The following is a 6,372-nucleotide window of genomic DNA, read 5'->3' as shown; positions in this document are numbered from 1 at the left end:
CTTGGCAGCTTCAGCCACTTGGTTCTGGATTTAGAGTCAAGAGTATAAAAAAGGGGTTATGGAAATTCCGTCTGTGACTAATGAAAGTCGCTGAGGCAAGGTGTGTGACAGGGGTGTCCCAGAATAGAGTTCTAAAAACAAAGGGGTTATGGAATATCTCTCTGAAATTAAGGAAAGCCTCTGAGGCCAGGCATGAAGCATGATTATAAGATCCATATATGACAGAAAACAAAAACAAAAAAACCAAGATACAGTTCTCACAAGATTCATCCTGGGAATACTGAAGTGACCTGCTGTTCCAGCTTCCTGCCTCACCTGAAGCTATTTCCAGAGACCTGCTCCCAGAACGGCATCAGAAATAACTGCTGATTCCCAATGACCTTGGTTCATCCAGCCTTTCAGACAGATCCAATCAAAATTTCAGTTAAGCCCTAAACTTTCTAAACGTACAGACATTAGATAACAAATACTAAAGCTAGCTTTTAAAAGTATAACCAAATTTTTCCAAACTTCCTATCCCTCTCTTCCTCTTAAAAAAAAATTCATCACTCCAATCAACAGGAAGAAGCTATGGAGAGTTGTCATCCTGACTCTTTGGGTTTGGGTTAAGGTTATTTTATAAATTATAGATCGACTGTCATTTTAAGGGATAATTTGGAAATGGTCATAATTTTGAACAGAGAAGAATCTAAATAGAGAGCTTAGACTTGGTGATTTCTGTCTTTCCTTTTTCTTCTATATTCTTTCTTTCTTAGGTAAAGGGAGAGGGGTTAGAAAAATAAAGAAAATGGGGGATAGAGTAATATAAGAAATTAGATATATGGGAATGGATTACTAAATTTATTCTTAAATAAAACATTTTATAGCCATAATCTTACATTGGTAGAAATCTTTACATTTTGATGCAGAATTAAAGTTATTTATTCTTATATTGGTACAGAATTTATATACTGATACAGATTTAAGGTTTTCATTGAGATAAATTGTTGTATATTGATACAAAATTTAAAATTAATTTTGTTACTTTTAGATAGACATTGTACCTATGCAACTCATTTAAGAATACAAGGTTTAGACCCAGCCCTTCTAATTGCTACTATTACAAACTCTTTAGGATGATAAATACAAAGGTCGGATAGTAAACTCTGGTAATATTAGCCTTTGATTTAATTATAATAAAGTGTTTTCAACATTATTCAAATAACAAATATCTAAGAGTAGTCAAGGTTTAACAATTCAGATATATTATATATAGATAGTCTATAAAAGCATCAGAGATCCACAGAATGTGGCTTTTAAAATCACTTCATTATTAATAGGATTTTGACTAGGAGAGATGTCTGCTCCTGACTGTACCCCCTTCCTACTTCAAAGAAGATACTGAGCATCATTACCTCCATATAGAGTTGCTCCAATTATGGCAAGGTAGAAGTTGGGCATGAATTGTCCTAATTCATCTGCAGACAAAAACAATACTGTCCAGGAAAGGGCACAGACTGCTAAGCTCTGCCAAGATGGCATAAGCTAGTCCTTTATAATTCCTGCTTCACTTATGGTCTATCAGAGTTCTGAGCCAGAAGGCTGAAGGCAGATTAACCCCATGGAGTTTAGGAAGTAGCCCAGCCATTGAGTTAATTAAGGCATATCAAAATATAAAGGCTCTTTATCTGTCTTTCATTTGGAAACCCAGAACACTGGAGCTGGTAGCAAGGAATGCACTGCTGCTGAAAATTACCTTTTTTTTTTTTTTTTTTTTTTTTTTTTACAATTACACAACCCAGTTTCTCTCTGCTTCTGACTGAATTGCTCTGCCTGGCCTCATACTGACTTTGGCAATAATGTTCTAATCTTCTGGCTTTCTCATTCTTTGGCTCATTTGTCTTCACCTCTCTCTGTAAAACTGTCCCAGTAAAACTGCCATACACACAAACCACACTGCCACATGCTTTTTCTCTCTCAATGCTAAGTAGCCTATCTTCCTCTGCTGGTCTCATGTGAGCTGGGCGTATCCTATCTTTGACTCGTGCTATCAAATCTTTGATTCATCACATTTTCTGCCCTTCATTTAGATGTCATTATCATCAAGGAGGGGAGCATGGTATCATGCAAGCAGACATAATTCTGGAGAGGTATCTGAAAGTTCTACATTTATCTTTTTTTGGGGCGGGGGTGTTTCGAGACAGGGTTTCCTCTGTGTAGCCCTGGCTGTCCTGGAATTCACCAGGCTGGCCTCGGACTCCCAAGTGCTGGGATTAAAGGTGTATGCCACCACCGGCAAGTTCTACATTTAAATCAGTAGGTAGCAGAAAGCGAGTGACACTGAGTCTGGCTTGAGCTTCTAAAACCTCAAAGCCCACCCTGTGACACACTTCTTCCAACAAGGCCACACCCATACCAACAAGGTTAAACCTCCAATAATGCCACTCCCTATGAGTCTATGGGGCCATTTTCACTCAAACAATGGCATTCCACTCCCTAGCTGTCAAAATTAAAGCCATATCATAATGCAAAATGCATTTAGTACTTCAAAAGACCCATAGTCTTTAACAGTTTCAACCTTGTTTAAAAGTCCAAGTTTCTTCAGAGACTTGTAGCAATCTCTTAACTGTAACCCCTGTAAAATCAAACTAAAGCAGATCACATACTTCCAACATACAACAGCATAGAATATATATTACCCTTCCAAAAGGGAAAAAAGAAAGCATAAAGAGGCTGGGTATGGTGGCACACAACTTTAATCCCAGCACTCAGGAGGCAGAGGCAGGTAGATTTCTGAGTTCGAGGCCAGCCTGGTCTACAAAGTGAGTTCCAGGACAGCTAGGGCTATAAAGAGAAACCCTGTCTCGAAAAATCATAAAAAAAAAAAAAGCACAGTAAGGAAATACCAGACTGAAACAAGTCCCAAAACCAATTAGGCAAACTCTGCATCTCCATGTTGGATGTCAAAACACTCTTCAGATCTCCAATTCCTTTCAGCCTTGTTGACTGCATCACACTTCTCTTGGGCCAGTTAGCAGTTTTCCTCTTCAGGTAGACGTTGGCTCTGGCATCTCCAACATCTTGTCTCTAACACAATCTAGGCTTCGCCTTCAGTTTTACATGATGGCTTCTGTAGGCCTCCATGCAGGGACATCTCAGCAGCTTTTCTTAGTCATGAAGAGAGATTTCTTAACCCCTTTCTTCTATCCTTGACTCTAAAGCCAGAACCAATGGCCAAAGCTGCCAAGTTCTGATGCTTGCTTGAACTCAAACATGCCCCCTCATTGAAATACATTTACATCAGCTTTCTGGTTTTGATGGTTTCTTTTGCTTCCTAACTTGGCTGTCCTGGAACTTGCTCTGTAAACCAAGTTGCCACGAACTCAGAGATATACCTATTTCTACCTTCTGAGTGCTGGGATTAAAGGCACATACCTACCACCACACCTCAGCCACCCGCCCCCCCCCCAAAAAAAAAGCCTAAGCTTTTTTTAAATTCCTTTCACAAGTTGGAAGCTTAGCTGGGTGGGATCTTGCCCTCAGATCACCACTCCCTTTGTTGCACTTAACATCAGGCATTTCTTAAATCTATCTCCTTGACTTAAATTTCACTTCCTGGTACACCCCCTTCTCCTCAAACTATACATTTCCTATTTTTTCTTGCCCAACTTGCTTCTTTTCATTACAGATCTGCATAAGAGTGAACACTAATAATCACATGACAAGCATTTCATTCAAACCACCACACTAGCATTAGACCCATTTTGAAATTTGACATATTCTATACCCTTCATAATTTGACTCACATTCTACCTTATACTGACCTCTATTCTTATAAGATGTTCTGCAAAGAAATCCTAAATTGCTATCAGTTTCTATATTTTTACTTACCAAGTTCTTATGTTGCCAAATTCCTCTGAAAATCTCCCAACCTTTCAGTTGGGTATTAACACCTGACATGTCTCTCTTCAAATCTCCAGCAGAGTTAGTTATCTACCCACATACACACAAAATAAAACATTGATTCTTTTACATGTCTCTTAGTTTCCCAGCTGCCTCTGGGCCTTGTCAAAACTCCTTTAGATTCTTTAGCCTCATTTATAGCAATAGCCAGTACTGACCTAGAACTATACATGAGCTTATTGGGGGTTACTTACAGGAATACAGGCAACTCAATAGCTAGCTATACATAAGAGTCTTCTAGCAACTGTTTAACATTCATATAACCTTGAGGGGAGCAGCCTCATGAACCTGCTCTGGCTCCAAATGGAAATGTTAATAGGCCCACTGTCATGAAAATGTCTTGGAAGCAACAAATGCATTGCTTCAAGATGGCAATAATCCTCAACCCTGAGGAAAAGGCCTTATAGTGCTATAGAAGTAGAGTTTAAGGAAAATTGGAGTAGCCCAAGCCAGATTTTGAGTAGCCAACAAAGTTCCTCAAGGTCTGTCAAATTCCTAACACATACTCTCCTTTTAAAAAACTGACTTCTTTCTCCAGTGTGGTTTTAGTTGTTTGGGTTTTAGCTTTTTTTCTGAGTCAGGGTGTATTCCTTGTGCACATGCATTTAGGTGCCCACATCTGTGTATATGTATATGTAGGCCAGAGGCAGTTGGTATTTTTATCAGTCTCCACATTTTTGGTTGAGACAAGGCCACTCATTGAACCTAAAGCTCAGATATCTTGGCCTGTAACTATCAGAATATGCATGCTATCGCTACCCTTCAACACTGGGGTTAGTTATACATGCTGCCATGCTTTTATTTGGGCACTGGCAGTTTTGAGCTCAAATCCTCTTGCTTTCACACCAAGCTCTCCTCTTCCCATTAAGCCATTTCCTCAGCCACTTTCTTCTATGTTTTAAAGTCAGGAATATACCATATGACAGAAGTTAACCTCAAACTCAAGATCTTGTTTCAGCCTCCTGAGTACTAACTACACAGTATCATATCTACCTTGGTTGTTCACCTTTCAACAGCTACAAACTGGCGCAGTGCAAAAAGGCAACAGAAGTGACTAGCAGATCATGGGGAAAGGCCAGGTGCTATGATATACACCTGTGATACCAGCACTCAGGATGCTGAAGGACTGAATGAATTACACAGAGTGACCTTTTCTCCAAAAACAAAACAAAAACAAAAACCCAAAAAACAAAACAAACAAAAAAACAAAAACCCAACCAAATAAAAATCACATAAATAAGAGCCATGACTCAGTGGGTAACAGCACTTGAAGCCATGTCTGAAAACCTGAGTTCAACTCCCCAGAATCTACATGATAGAAGGAGGGAACCATCTTCCTAAAGCTGTGCTCTGAACTCTGCAGGCCATCATATGGGTGGGTACACACACACACACACACAAACACAATATATCTTTTTAAGGCAAACAAACAATGGTGTGTGTGTTGGGGGGAGAGGGGAGGAACATAGCACTGAGTTAAAGCCAAGTTGGGCTATATAGTTAGTTCCAAGTCAGCAAGGTCTGAGTGAAACCCTTAAGAAAGGGAGGCGGGGAGGAAAAAGAAAACAAGAGGTAGAAATGAGCATATAATGGTGAAAAAATTATTTTCTTTTTGACGTATAAGATAGTAATGAAAAGGTCAGCTTAGGAACTTTGAGAAGGTCATGAAACACTTGCCCCTCCAAAGAGGCTAATTAACATTTCTCAGATCACAGGGTGGGAACCAACCTGTGTTTGGGGACACATTCCATAGGACTATTGCTCACTTTCAGACATCGGAAGTCCTTGTCACCTCATTCCCTAAAGACCAATCAGTTTAAAGGGTGCACTGTTCTGCCAATCATATTGTGCCTAGTTGCTGATGCTCTATTCTGCCCCTAGAAACCATATAAAAACTCACCGAAGGGGTTCTAGGGGTTGCCGCCTCTCCTTCGAGTCTGGGGCAACCCCAGTGCACTGGTAAAATAAATTCCTCTTGCTTTTTGCATAGATCATAGTTCCACGCAGTTCACTCAGGGGGTCCCCAGTAAGCTAAGGCTCCTGGAGTCTTACAAAACCTCTTGCTTGTTGCATCAATCTCTGTCTCTGTGTTTCTGTGAGTGGGACATCCCAGACATAAGGCTCTTTGGGTCCTACATTTCCACTACTGCAAGAGGCAAAAGTTTTCTAAAAATAACCAATGCTCTCCTAGAAGCAAACATTCTGTTCCCAGTGTAGCACAGGCTGCCTTAGTCTCCCAGGGGTTGTGCCATCATATCTGACTTATCCACATGCGTCTATTAGTGAGGATACAAAACCATAGAGAAATGGAACTGAGAGGACTAAGTTAGCCTGAGTTAGGCTGCCTCCATGACAGGCTGCAAACTGGCAGTTTGGGAGACTAGGCCTAAGTTTCTGTTTCCCAGAACTGGAAAAGTCCAAAACAAGTCA

This window comes from Mus musculus, chromosome 6, assembly GCF_000001635.26.
Source record: "Mus musculus strain C57BL/6J chromosome 6, GRCm38.p6 C57BL/6J".
NCBI classification, from domain to species: domain Eukaryota; kingdom Metazoa; phylum Chordata; class Mammalia; order Rodentia; family Muridae; genus Mus; species Mus musculus.
Note: the sequence above shows the minus strand (reverse complement) of the source record.